Source organism: Lucilia cuprina, chromosome 5 (assembly GCF_022045245.1).
Source record: "Lucilia cuprina isolate Lc7/37 chromosome 5, ASM2204524v1, whole genome shotgun sequence".
Lineage (NCBI taxonomy): Eukaryota > Metazoa > Arthropoda > Insecta > Diptera > Calliphoridae > Lucilia > Lucilia cuprina.
In genome coordinates, this window is record NC_060953.1 from 38111449 (window position 1) to 38126113 (window position 14665).

The window sequence follows — 14665 nt, forward strand, 5'->3', positions numbered from 1 at the left end:
AGTACTATCATGTGATATAAACAAAAGTATTAAAATCAGCTGGATCAGAACGCTTAATTTAAGCCCTAAATTGTTATTACAAATTAAATTACATATTTTTATAATTATTTATTTTATTTAAATACATTTTACTTTTCATTTTATTAACTATGTAATATTTCTCTAGGCATACTTCCCCATTAATACAACGCTGTTTGCGATGAACACATTTCGTTGGCAAAAAACGAGTACAATCGGTAGTGTGTCACGAACTTTGTTTAATAAATGTTGAGATAAGAATTAAAAGAAAAAATCTAAAAGTTATATCAATAAAAATAAAATTTAACAAGTTTATTTACTTCTTTCCAACTAAAAACTTTATAAATATATCATAATAAACAATAAATTGTTAATTTGTGCAATTTATATTGATCGTAAAGTGATTTCTGTTGCATAAATAATAATTGTGTCCATTCTTTTAAATTGCTAGTGTATTGTTTTTTTATTTGTTATAAACAAAACAACTTGAGTTTTTCATTAAAAAGAGAAAAATTGTCAAGGTATGTATAATAAATATTGCTGTAATAATGTTATTGATAAATAAGATTCTTAAACGAATAATTAAAATTAGTGAAAATATTGTAATGTGATCATTTGTAAGAAAAAAAGTGGAAGAAAACAAAGTTCATAATGAATAAGATGTAAAAAGAACTGAGAAAAACAGTGTTGTCAATATAGCTATTTTGAAAAAATTGCAATATATTTATAATTTGCTTAATCTTGATGCTCATTAGGGTTCTATAAATCGATTTTCGAAAAATCGAACAATCGACTTTTTGTCGAAAAGTCGAAGTCGACTGTTTTGTTCCAAAAAAGTCGATAACTCGACTATCGTCTATGAAAAAATTCGAAAAATAGTCTGAAAAAGTCGAAAAGTCGGAAAAAGTTGAAAAGTCGGAAAAAGTCGGAAAAAGTCGAAAATAGTCGGAGAAAGTCGAAAAAAGTAGGGAAAATAGTTGGAAAAAGTCGAAAATAGTCAAAAAAAGTCATAAAGGTCGAAAAAATTTGGAAAAAGTCGAAAAAAGTCGAATATATTCGAAAAGTCGGAAAAAGTCGAAAAAAATCGACTATTTATAAAATATTTAAATCGAAAAATCGACATTTAATTAAATGAAAAAAGTCGAAAAGTCGAAGAATCGACTTTTAACTAAATGCAAAAAGTCGAAAAGTCGACTTTTCATAAAATGCAAAAAGTCGAAAAGCCGACTTTTCATAAAATGCAAAAAATCGAAAAGTCGACTTTTCGTTTCAACCATAGAACCCTAATGCTCATCGTATAAACATAAACATAATAAACATAATTATAACTTAACTTAAAAGCTCTATTTAACTATATATAAGTTAATAAGCTTTGTCTACGGTACCATAAGAGATCATGTGTCAAATTTCATTGAATTATCTCCAAAATTGCGATCTGTAGTTTGATTAATATGTTCACAAGCCCTATTCGGGGTTCAGTTGTATGGGCGCTTAGTGAAATAATGAACCGATCTGGACATTATGACAAAATTTAGTGTGTCATAAGTTCAATGGACATAATGACACACCAGCGTGGTGTAGGTTATAAATATATTTTCTTCTATAACTTCTCAACTAAGAGAGCAAACCAAAAAATTGTGTTGTAGATTCTGTGGAGAAAATCGAAGACGTTTAAATATGTTAAGAACTTTCGAAGATTTATGAGTTTTGTTGAAAATGTGTCTGCCTTCTTTTTGTAGAAAAAAATACCTTTTTGACAACACTGGAAATGAACCTTTGTTTTTTTCGACCTTTTACTGGATTAATTTTTTTTATTTAAATTATTTTAATGTTTATTTCATTTTATTATATCAGGGATGGAAATTTATAATTTATTTGAAATTATTACGATTTAAATTTTAATTAACACGTTGTTAATGCAGCATTATTTGGGTTCAAAGTTGATCTCTCTGTAGAAATATCTATAAGAAAAAATGGAAAATAGTGATAGGAAGGAAAGGAGAGAGATCCTGTAAATACAAGTATATTCAGTAACTTTGCTTTATACAGGACATTTATATGTCAATGTTGCCCCATAAGATCGTAAGCAATTGTTTACTATACAAATCGGTCATATTTAGTAAATTCCAGGATTTTCTTTTTGTTGATTCTACAAGTGATGGGGTTCATTTGTGATTCGTTTTGCTAACAAATTAAATTTTAATATCAAGAGTATTAGAATTAATACAAGAGAAAAAACCAATGTGTTAAAATGTCTGGCAAATAAAATATATATTAATACATTACCGATCATATAAACATTGCCATCTCTGTTGTAGCTACGTGTTTACATTTTTGAACTGTTTTCGTTTTTTTTTTGTTTACTTTTTTGTGTTCAAAGTTGTTTTTCAGTGTTGCCAAGAACATAGTATTTTCTTAGAAGTAAATATCTTCAAAATATATATAAATTTTATGTTTTTGACTAAAGTAAAAGGATTGATTTGACTAAAGTGAAAGGATAATTAGAAAAAATACAAAAATTTTATTTGATCGTTTATCTTTTTAAATCGAACTTGGCAACACTTTTTAAATCGCATTAATTAAATGGAATTAGTATTGCCAGATCACATACACAACCACACACAAACATGTGTTTATCATATTTGAATTTTTGGTGATGTCGTCATTGTTTAATTTTGCATATCTACCCAAAAAAAATAAAAACAAATTGCGTTGTAGTAATGGCAAATTTTTAAGTATAAACAAATAATAATTTATGGCAACTTTGAAATAAAACATGTTTATTAAACAAAGTATAAATATTATTGTAGGTATATCGTTATTTTTCCAAGAAACTAAACACAACAACTCTTACTCATTCATAATAATAGTGTTTTTTATTTTTTTTTTAAATAAACACACATATCTAATTATAAACTTCCGATTTTTTCTTTCTGTCATTCACATAATTAAATATCTAAGTTCCCCTAACACTTCCTTCTCTATTTACTTTTTAAAGATCATCATTTACAATTGGCAACTCTTTTTCTCTTTTTTTTTTTTGGTTTCGGTTTAGTAATCCCCAACTACAATGGGCCATTCTTCCGTTTCTTTTTTTATAGTCTTGTTATTTTTTGTAGTTTTTTTTTTCTTTAATTATTTCCTTTACCAGCGGAAGTAGTGCATTCAACCATAAACTTCTTGTTGTTCATCGTAGTTTATTTTTTTTTTGTTTAAAAGAATGAGTATGCGTAAAAAATAAAAAAAGATTTGTTGAAAAAAATTTCATTGTGTTTTTCCTCTCAACTCTTTTTTGGGTTCGACTCATCTTTTGGTTTACTTTTTCAGCAGCATCTTTGAGTTTGTTAAAATTAAATCCAAATTTCAATATTAGAGGTTTACACCTAAATTTCACCAAAATTTATACATATTTTTTTAATACAAAATTCTAGTCTATAGTCTAGTCTTTAGTCTAGTCTATAGTCTAGTCTATAGTCTAGTCTATAGTCTAGTCTATAGTCTAGTCTATAGTCTAGTCTATAGTCTAGTCTATAGTCTAGTCTGTAGTCTAGTCTATAGTCTAGTCTATAGTCTAGTCTATAGTCAAGTCTATAGTCTAGTCTGTAGTCTAGTCTATAGTCTAGTCTATAGTCTAGTCTATAGTCTAGTCTATAGTATATTCTATAGTCTATAGTCCTGTCTATAGTCTAGTCTATAGTCTAGTGTATAATCTAGTCTATATTCTAGTCTATAGTCTAGTCTATAGTCTAGTCTATAGTCTAGTCTATAGTCTAGTCTATAGTCTAGTATATAGCCTAGTCTATAGTCTAGTCTAATGTCTAGTCCAGTCTAGTCTAATGTCTAGTCTAGTCAAAAGTCTATTCTATAATCTAGTCGATTGTCTAGTCTATAGCATAGTCTATATCATAGTCTATAGTCAAGTCTGCACTCTAGACTTTATACTAGGCTATAGTTTAGTCTTAAGACTGGCAGGAGAGGGTCAAATCTAGTACCCTAAACTGGAAAATAACAGATCCATGTTCTTTATAGAATTGGACTGTTGATCGATCGTAATCGATCAACCAGCTTTCACATTATCTATAGGTAGACACAATGTAGACGCGCTCACGATTAAAACGATAAAGCCCTTCCGTTTTAAAAGATGTTCAAATGAATACGAGTGATAATTGTTAATAACAAATTTGTCATCTTTATTAAGCGTTACACTGTAACTGAGATAACGTATAGCTAACTATTTAAACAAAACTTAAATTAAAATACCAACAGCAAAAACAGTTTTAACAATTTGAGATCATCACTAACGAGAATTGATTGTATAGAAATTTTATTGTTAGCGGATTGCCTAGTATTGGTTGTTCGCTCATCTATCGCTTGGATAAAACGCCACAAAGGTCATTTCAAATTTAAACATTTTAAATAACGAATTTGTACCCAAAAAAGAGAGAAAAATAACAAATAAATACCGACAAGAGTAACTACAATTTCTAATCAATTTCAATAAAACCAGAGAGGCCATTAATTGTTAAAATTTTGATTCATACTGACAAACAAATATATTAAAAGCAACAGATAGAGACTCACACACACACACATACAAACATGGTATTCATGAGGCAACAACAGAATTCCAAGAATTGAATGAATTTTGAGATCATTTATGTTGTAGTATGTAAAAGTTGTTGTTTTTTATGGACGGATGACGAAGATGATGCTGCATCATGAATATATCAAATAAAATACAATATTAAAACTCAGAAAAACGTCGGCGCATGCTCAACAATATAAACTTAAGTAGAATTCTTAAGTATGCGCTGTTGTCTTGGTTTGTCAGTCAGCCTTCTTGTCCTACCCTTCCTTGCTTTTTTTTCGTTCTAAAACAATAAGAAAAAACAAGAATTTCTTTAGTTAAAAAATGCATTTAATGCAGTCGCATCATCGTGATCTTACACTCACTCTGCTGGAGCAGCAGCATCATCATCATCATGTTCATCATCATGATCAGCAACAACGAAAACTTTTGTTAATTCTAAAGAGTATTGTTTACCATTATTATCTTCGTAGTTGTCTTCCTCTTTTTTTATGATATTTTATTTTTACAAGTTTTTGTAGTTGTTGTTGTTTCATTCTTTTAAGGGTTTTACCTTCAAGGTGTTTTGAAAACAACAATTCGTGAGAAGAGATTTTAAGACAAAGATATATAACAGAATGAACAGCAACAAAAAAGAAAACAGAGCAAATGCCGCCGCCTAGCAGCCTTTCTTTAACGAAATTAAATGAAAAAAATGCTTAAAGAAAAGATCTATCATGGGATTAACCAGAGCCCTACGAAATACTTATATGAGGGAGTAGTTGTTATTTTCTTGTTTTTCATCTTCTTGTTGGAAGTAGATCTTTAAGTATTACTTTTTTCATATTCATTTATGAATTCGTTTAAGGCCGCAGTTTTAGTGGGGACCACCTAGATTGGCGATTATTATTATATTTTATGGTTTTTTCATATTTTATTGTTATAGAAAATAATAATTATGAGATAAATTTTTTTTTTAAATTATAATATTAAGGGGATATTTTAGAAGGGTAACTGTGTGTGTTTTAAGATGTGACAAATTGTGAAAATTGCTAAATAATGATAAGCAGCTCTCTTTGGGAATAAACTGCCGGGAAATAATAGATCCGGTAATATTAGAGTTCTGTTTGATCTTAAGTTAAAATTTAAAATTCGCTTTTTACTATGATCAATCATCGCATCTAAGAAGATCTCATTAAAATGATCGATTTTAAATTTTTGAAAAAGTTCGAAATGTCCCATAAGCTTTTCTTTGTATCTTTGGCGATATGGTATTCAGCTTCTCCAATACTAATAAAACGTAATTTAGAAGCTGTGCGAGTCTTAAATACATTGCTCTATCCGTGGTGTTTTAATTAACAGTACAGATCATTTTAAAACGAAAAGTCATTACGAGGGTATTTTCAGTTCTCTGGATTTTCAAAAATTCACTATACCCTCTAAACAGTTACAGTTACTATAAAACTTTGTTTGTTCTAGAGAACTGGCGGAACTACTTTCATTAAAACTCCTACACTACACTACACTACACTAGTACCACCCTATTGGTCAAGAAGATGTATGAATGATCTGTCAAATCGTGCAGTCAGTCTGGTATTACTTCCACCCGGAAGCAAGCTACCTTCATGAAGAACTCCATCTTGATGTGATTGCAAGAGGTGCTACCAGTACCTCCAGTCAGTCGGTACTGGATGATGATCAAATAATCTGGTACCACCATAGGGCAGAGTTTCGAACTTTGAATTGTAACGGTTAATGGAACAAAGTTTCGGATTTTGTCTTGTAGAGGTTTCTTTGGGTTGAATGTGGTGGCTGTGGTTTCAATCCAAATTTGTGAAAATAGAATGCTGGATTTAAGGACTAATACACGGTAAACTCTAAAGTACGGTATTAGGGCGGTGCTGTTGCTGAGACAGCAAATACCGAACAGTGATTGTGGAATCAAGCTTTGAAAATGAGTTGATTTCAAGTTTAAATACAGGGTGGATGTAGGGCTGTGCGGGCCTTACCCCACCCTAATACCTTGAGTGTGTCGGATGTTTTTTTTTTTTTTTTTAATGACTGCCGGATGAATTAGAACTGTTCTGTGTTGAATTGTAATAGATGTAATGAATCTTATATAAGTGATACCATTGAATGTTCAACCTGGACATTGGGTGTTTTAGGTCGATATGCAATGTAGGCTTGTCTAACTTTTTACACCATATTGATAAAAGTTGTATTTCATATTACTACACAGAGAGAAGCACGCCTGTTACCAAATTGACATCAAAGTGTTTATAATTATGCAACATTGTTGTCAACATTGCAATAATTCGTTGTTGAAATTTAAATTTTATACACATCCGTTGTCTAAATGTTAGGTAGATTTATATTTCCCTCTGTGTACGCATGAATTGAGTTCGATTGTTAGCTCTAATTTGCACACTACTGTATATGACAAATTTCTTATAATAAAATCAATTTAACAAATTTTATCACTCAATGTCTGAATATTGGTCAATGTTTTTATTTGTGGGAAGATATTCAGCATTTGTCGAATTACATATAGATTTTTCAAAATATTTGTTTTTATTTTTCTCTTCCTCCATGTGTGGCATTTAAAAGTTTTTGTTCTAAATTTAACGAAAAACAAAACACAAAGTAAAAAATTTTTTTTTTTTAATTTATCATCCATCGGTCGTTGGTTTGTATAATTTGCATATGCATTTTATTGTATAAAAATTTTGCGTGTTTCATTAGCTTTTTTGGCTTTTTTTTTAAACGATTACTTATGAGCACCCTACTTTCAATTAGGGTGTAATGTTTACTTCTATTGACGATAGCTAATAGAAGTGAACATTTTTTTCCTTTAAATGTTCATTTTCCTTGAAGGGAAAATTGCTATCGTGAACTTGTTGTGAACAATTTATTCACAATAGTTGATTTTGTGTGAAACAGCTGTTCAATGTTTACAGCTGTTCCATACAAAATCAACTATTGTGAATGAATTGTTCACAGCAAGTTCACGATAGCAATTTCTAGGGAACTAAAATTCCGATAGGGATGAATATGTTTAGGGTATTTGCTATTCGTTTTGACTTGCATTAAAATGACTTTGACTTATTTATATTTGATTTGTTTTTAACACTCAATATGTTTCTTGGAAGGACAGAAATAAATATTGTATTAAATACTTGTCTGAAAAAAAATAATAAAGGCCAAAATTCTTTCAAGTTCGAATTGGCTCTGATGATATCATACAAAAAATAAGTCAAGCAATCTTTAGTCAAAATTTGTTTTTTCAATTAAAATGTTTGTTAAAAAAAAATATGATAAATATAGAAAAGTTCAGTTAATTCGTAATACTCAATATAACAACAAGAAATACATCCGTTTCTACAACTTTTATACATAGAAAGGAAATTCCTTTGAAATCTTCTAACTCTCAAATTCCCATATCTAATTACATTAGAAAAAAAGTGACTTTAACGATGTTAGATTTTAAAGAAAGATATTGTTTTATTTTTCTTAATCAATTCGATAAAAAGTATCAAATTTTATACTAACCACACTTTATAAATCTATTTTAAAAACCTTGATAATATTAAATTTACCATTGAAAAGAATTCCTTGGGAAAATTCTTTTCTTAAACTGAAAACCACTAAAGAAAAATCCAACTTAAAAGGATTTTAAAGAGGAAGAAGAAAAAAAAACAAATATTCAAATATTTATGTGGTTACACTTGAAGTTCGTTAGAGAATGTACTTGAAGCAATTGTATGAATATATATATTTTTCCAGTTTTCTGTTGTTGGTTACATACGAGATTGGAATGCAGTGATACCAGATACAAAGTGGATTGTTTTTCTCTATTTATTCTTATAGTGTTTTAGTTTTTTTTTTTTCAAAATCCAACCAACTACTGGTAGCAGTTGTATTTTCTGATGCTGGAGTTTCAATTTTCAACATCTGAAGAATAAGAAGAAGAAGAAGGGCAAAGAACACAATACCATACAATGAAAATGTATATAAAGTTAAAGAAATATACTACAATTTACAGGAGTCGTGAGTTAAATGCAATTTTTTTTTGCTACTTTAAACAAGTATAAAATTAAAAAAAAAAACTTACAAAAATTACCATAAGTAACCAACACTCAGCATCCATTGTAGTTCTGGAATTTATATTCATAAATTATAAAAAAACAAAAGTATTAATGAACATGTATTAAAAAGAATGAAACCACAGTACAGATAAAAACTACAAAAAACACCTTGTAATTGTTATATTTATATCGTTGTAAATAAAATTACTTAAAAAAAGATCACTCGTTTGCATCTTATGCAGCTGCAAGATCATTTTTTTTTTTTGGTCAGTCTATGTTGCAAAAAGTGTTTTGCTTTTTTTTAAGAATAATTGCCTAATTTTTAGTCTCTTGGACCTGATAGCATAATGGCACTGGTCTTGAAGCAGTGCTCTCCGACGCTAGATCGTCCATAAGCTAATCTATTCACCATTCTATACCATACCGGAAAATGTCTGCATGTCGTGCCAATTCCTAAAAAGGGAGAGGCTAATAATCCTGAAAATTAACGCCCCAAATGGTTAATTTACATCTTGTCAAATATCTAAAGACCAACAATTTACTTAACGATTACCAGTATGGCTTTCGTAGAGGTCCCTCTACGGGAGACCTCCTGACCTTCCTTTTGCAGAAATGGTGTTGTCCATTGATCATTTTTAAAGTGGTGGCTCTAGATATTTCCAAGGTGTTTGATAGAGTGCGTCAAGGCGCACTTGTATCAAAACTTATTGTCGGTGTGGGTAATAATATTTCGAACTTTCTCAGGTAGCGCACTATATTAGCTGTTATAGATGGGATTTCATCAAATGAGTTCAAGATTAATTAAGCGGTACCGCAAGACTCCGTTCTTTCTCGTACCCTATTTCCCTTCTTCATAAATGACTTTCTATGTCAAACTTTTAACTCTATCTACTCTTTTGCCGATGACAGCAATATTTGCTATTCCTATCCATTCAATTAAAGGCCAAACCCTCTAGAGATTGGGGCAAAAATCTCTGAATAGGGTCGTGTAAACAGAGTCGATTTTAACGACCGCAAGACTCAATGTTGTTTTTTAACACATAAACATATGACAGACATTCTATATTTATGGGTTGTGTAAATATTAAGGAATCAGAAACTCTTGATGTTCTGGGCATGAACTAACTAACTGTCGAAAGAAGCATTCAAGTTTCTCGGTTTTTTTGAAACGGTGTAAGACATACTTTACTCCATCTGATCTTCTTACTATTTACACCACCACCGACCGAAAATGGAATACAATTTCCATGTATGGGCCGGAGCATCGATGTCTAGGTTCGCAGTGAGTAATCCTTGAAACAGGATAGATTGTGTGCCGGAGTGGAAAACTGAAATAAATTCCTTTAGTATTTGATCAAATATTAAAACATTTTGAAAAAATTCCAACTCAAGATTTTAAAAATTCCTGAATCCAAACAATTATTATACAGCATGTTTTCCTTTCAAACATATTAAAGATATTCAATATAATTCTCTCTACCAATAAACACAATATTAACAACCTATAACCGGCCATGTCTTCTTGGCCAAGAAAAAAGTCGAAGTCAAGAATTAATAAGAACGTCTGTTAAATAAAATTTTATTCTTATGTTGCCACAACAAGAATAAGAAGAAACTTAACACCATAAAAAGTTGTCCAACTGCATTCCAATGTTTACATATGAGCTGTTTTGTTGTTTTCGTACGTGCATTATGTTCTTCAATATGTTCATATGTATGATATTGCCTGGTTTGGGTCTTTGCATCTATACACAGTATCTCGTCTGTCTGTCTTTTTGTCATGTTTATTATATTACTACTACCTTTTTGTTGTTGTTGTTGTTGCATTTGCTTTTTGGCCTTATGTAGTTGTTGGATTTAGTTATTTTATGTTTTTTTTGTTGTTCTTGGCTTAGACTTCAGACCCAAACAAATACATGACTTTCTAGGCTTGGTTAATACATACATATATATTTTTTCGTTAGTACAAATGCACTTGAATATGTTTTGTATAAAGTTATGCTCTCTTATGATTATGCTCTTGTTGGAATTGACTTTTTTTCTGTTTACATCTAGGTTTTTCTATATATATATCTTCGAGAGAGTGAAACAAACTCTTTCAACTTACATTTAAAATTCGTATTTTAGACTCTCTCTTTATGGGAATTTTTATTTTGATTGTAATGTTTTCACTTCACTAGTGCATTAAGTTTGTTAGCAACAACAACGTTAAGGCGCACGAAGTCAAATCGTGAAACGTTTCAATATTTTTATAAATAAATTAATAAAGAGAATAAAAAAATTATGTTTTTTGTATTCGATTATTAAGTAATAATATTGTTGTAAAGTAAATAATGTTTGAAAATATTACAAAACAAAATACAAACTTATTTTTTTAAATTACGGAAGTTATTGTTAAAGAAACGTCGTTTAATTAAAGAAATTTCTTTGAAAAAAAATTATCTACAACAAAACATTTGCAAAACTTTCCCAAGCAATATTGTAATCAGCTTGTTTTGAGTAAGTTTTCTTTTTTTTTGTTTAAACAAAAGAAACTTTTTTTATATATAAAATTTATCAATTTATTGCAACAACTTGTTTTGTATTTAAGTTTATGTGCTAAATTATAGATAATAATATAAAGTTTATATTATAAACGATAAAAGTTTTAAAAATAAAACAAATAAAACTTTAATAATGAAAACAGTGTAATCTTTAAAAGAATTAACTTTAAACAGTGAAAAATTGTGGCTTTTATAATCGAAATATTTAAATAAAGTTGACTGATGTTTATTAACATGTAACAAATATAACTTTAAAAAATAGAGTGTAATATGTAATAAATAAAGTTTTTTTAATAAAGTTAAACTTTAAGTTAAAATCACTAAGTTGACTACATTGCATAACAGTGCTGCTTACCAAAAGTTATTCACTACAACAATCGACATCATTTATAATTATCTATACCTCTTTCTCTCTTTATTAAAAGTCGAATGAAAACAGTGTTGTTAAATCAGTTAAATCAGACTAGAGAATAGACTATATAATACAGACTAGACTAGTCTATGTTCTGTGCTATGTTACACTAAAGACTGGACTACGGAGTAGAGTAGACTGCCAACTAGATTAGACTAGACTATAGACTAGACTATAGACTAGACTATAGACTAGACTATAGACTAGACTATAGACTAGACTATAGACTAGACTATAGACTAGACTATAGACTAGACTATAGACTAGACTATAGACTAGACTATAGACTAGACTATAGACTAGACTATAGACTAGACTATAGACTAGACTATAGACTAGACTATAGACTAGACTATAGACTAGACTATAGACTAGACTATAGACTAGACTATAGACTAGACTATAGACTAGACTGTAGACTAGACTATAGACTAGACTATAGGCTAGACTATAGGCTAGACTATAGGCTAGAATATAAACTAGAATATAGATTAGACTATAGGCTAGACTATAAACTAAAATATAGACTAGACTATAGGCTAGACTATAAACTAGAATATAGACTAGACTATAGGCTAGACTATAGACTAGAATATAGACTAGACTATAGACTAGACTATAGACTAGACTATAGACTAGACTATAGACTAGACTATAGACTAGACTATAGACTAGACTATAGACTAGACTATAGACTAGACTATAGACTAGACTATAGACTAGACTATAGACTAGACTATAGACTAGACTATAGACTAGACTAGACTATAGACTAGACTATAGACTAGACTATAGACTAGAGTATAGACTTCCTGAACCATTCTTGCAAGATAAGTAGTAATAAACAATAATCGGTCAAGTCGATACGAGAATAAGTTTCACTTGTTTGTGGAAAGTCACTTCGAAAGCCCTTCGTTAGATAATATCTTTGAAATTATGGAACTAAGGTCTGTCATCATGATTAACTGATAAGATCAAATTAAGATTAAGATAATTGGTAGCATATCAGCCCACTTTTAGCTCGGATGGCTCTAAGCAAGTACTTTAAAAGCTTTATTCTTACAAACTGTCCAGCTAGCGATCAAGTAATAATCACATTTTACAAAGCCGGCAGATTAAACTCTCAAATCAAGAATTAGAAGAAATCAAATAATGTCGAAGAGATTATTTATCGGTTCCTAGGTTAAGAACTATATACATTTACCGATCAGACTATCAATTTAAAACCAGATTAATCCTAGAAGGAATTATGCACAATTTGTTTTTATGTATACAATCGGTCCACAACAAGAAAACTTACTTCTAACAGAGACAGACAGAAGAAATTTTGACAGAGTTAAAGCCGTGATACACAGTTGTCATATCTTACAACGTTGTCAGTAAAATGTTCAGAATATGTCTAACAATTGTCTGAACTTACAAGTTTTCTTTTGCAACTTTGTAAAAAAAAGCATTACTGACAATATTGGAATACAAAATTAGTAAGTTTACACTTAGATCTTACAACCAACGTTGTTGTATACATAGCATAAGTGAAAATGTCATCTTTATAAACTGAATTTATTGTAAAAAAATCGGTTTTTTATAATTCTTTATTAAGCTATTTTATGTAAATTAAAACTTAACCCCCAATATGGCAACCATTTGTTTTTTGACAAATCCAACCAAGCGACAACTATTCAGTCTGTCAGAGTTTCTTTTTTCAGTCATTTACACACTCATACATCATGAAACATTAAGTGCAATTCAACAACTTGAATAAAAAATTTACAAAAAAATACAAAATAAAACAAAATTATTTCCCAACTAGGTATAGTAAAGTACGAGAGTAGTAAAAAGTCCAAGAGGAGTATTATTACGAGTACAATTACTCGTATTTGTAAAACTTCGAGTTAAGTTAGAAAGAAATGACTATATACATTAAACATCATACTCAGTGATATATAGAAACTCCCGTCATACATTTCGTCGGATAAAATATACAAAAAACATCAATGGGAAGTTGAAAAAAATATTTTAAAGAGGTTCAATGCACAGCAATGGGGTTTTGGAGTTTATGCAGTTGTATATTCATATGTACATATACATACATATGTATGACTGGCATGTTGTTGTGCAAAGATTATAAAGAGAGACTTTTAATAAAAGTAAAGCGATAATAAACAGTAGGTACTGAGCAAGGGAATATCAGGGTTAAAAGCTTTAAAAAAAATGTACTTTTTGGGCACAAAACTTTTTAATCAAAATGTCTAAATAAAGTCTTTAAATCAGATTTCATAAAAAAACAATTTTTTTTGCTGAATATTTATTTAATAAATTACTTAGTTTCAAATTTATAAGTATTTCAAGTCTTGGTCTAAAAGTTCTTATAAAAGTACCAGAATTAGTACTTTTTTTTCTTTAAATTGTAAGCTTAAATATTTATTCTTTTTTATAGTAATTTGTATTACGCTGATATACGTGAAAATATGTATGTCTGTATAAAAGAATGTCTGTATATGCGTAATACACATATTTATGTGCATTTACTGATAATTGATTGGAAAAAAAAACCCAGTTTTGAGGAGAATGGATTCCGGAAATTTTATTTGTTTACAATTAAAAAATGTTTCTACTTATATAAATATACATAAGTATAATATTACAGTATGAGCTCATTTTTGTTTTTATTTTATTTAAGCTCAGCTTCAGGCATGGAAAATTCAATACCATTGTACTTTCTCAGTGCTTTTTTAAACTGAAAAATTTCGCAATACATCCAAAACATGTAGAAAAATATAGGCTTAACTAACCTACAGACTTGACAGTAGCCTAGTGTTTAGTCTAATTTATAGTGTAGTCTATAGTTTAGTCTGTAGGCTAGACTATAGAATAGACTGTAAACTAGACTATAGACTAGACTATAGACTAGACTATAGACTTGTCTAGTCTGTAGTCTATAGTCTAGTCTATAGTCTAGTCTATAGTCTAGTCTACAGTCTAGTCTATAGTCTAGTCTATAGTCTAGTCTATAGTCTAGTCTATAGTCTAGTCTATAATC

The 14665-nt window shown here is 29.5% G+C and overlaps 1 protein-coding gene across 2 annotated transcripts in view; it reads left to right on the plus strand.

The window, feature by feature from the left end:
• Positions 1–323: 323 nt before the first annotated feature.
• Positions 324–14665, plus strand: part of LOC111678887 (death-associated inhibitor of apoptosis 1) — a 25828-nt gene continuing 11486 nt past the window's right edge. The window contains exon 1 of one of the 2 annotated variants that reach the window (XM_046953108.1): positions 324–539. The gene's annotated coding sequence lies outside the window, so the exon portion shown is untranslated. Of the gene's footprint in view, positions 540–10840; positions 11170–14665 lie in introns of those variants that run through there. The other variant, XM_023440329.2, reaches the window with a different exon arrangement.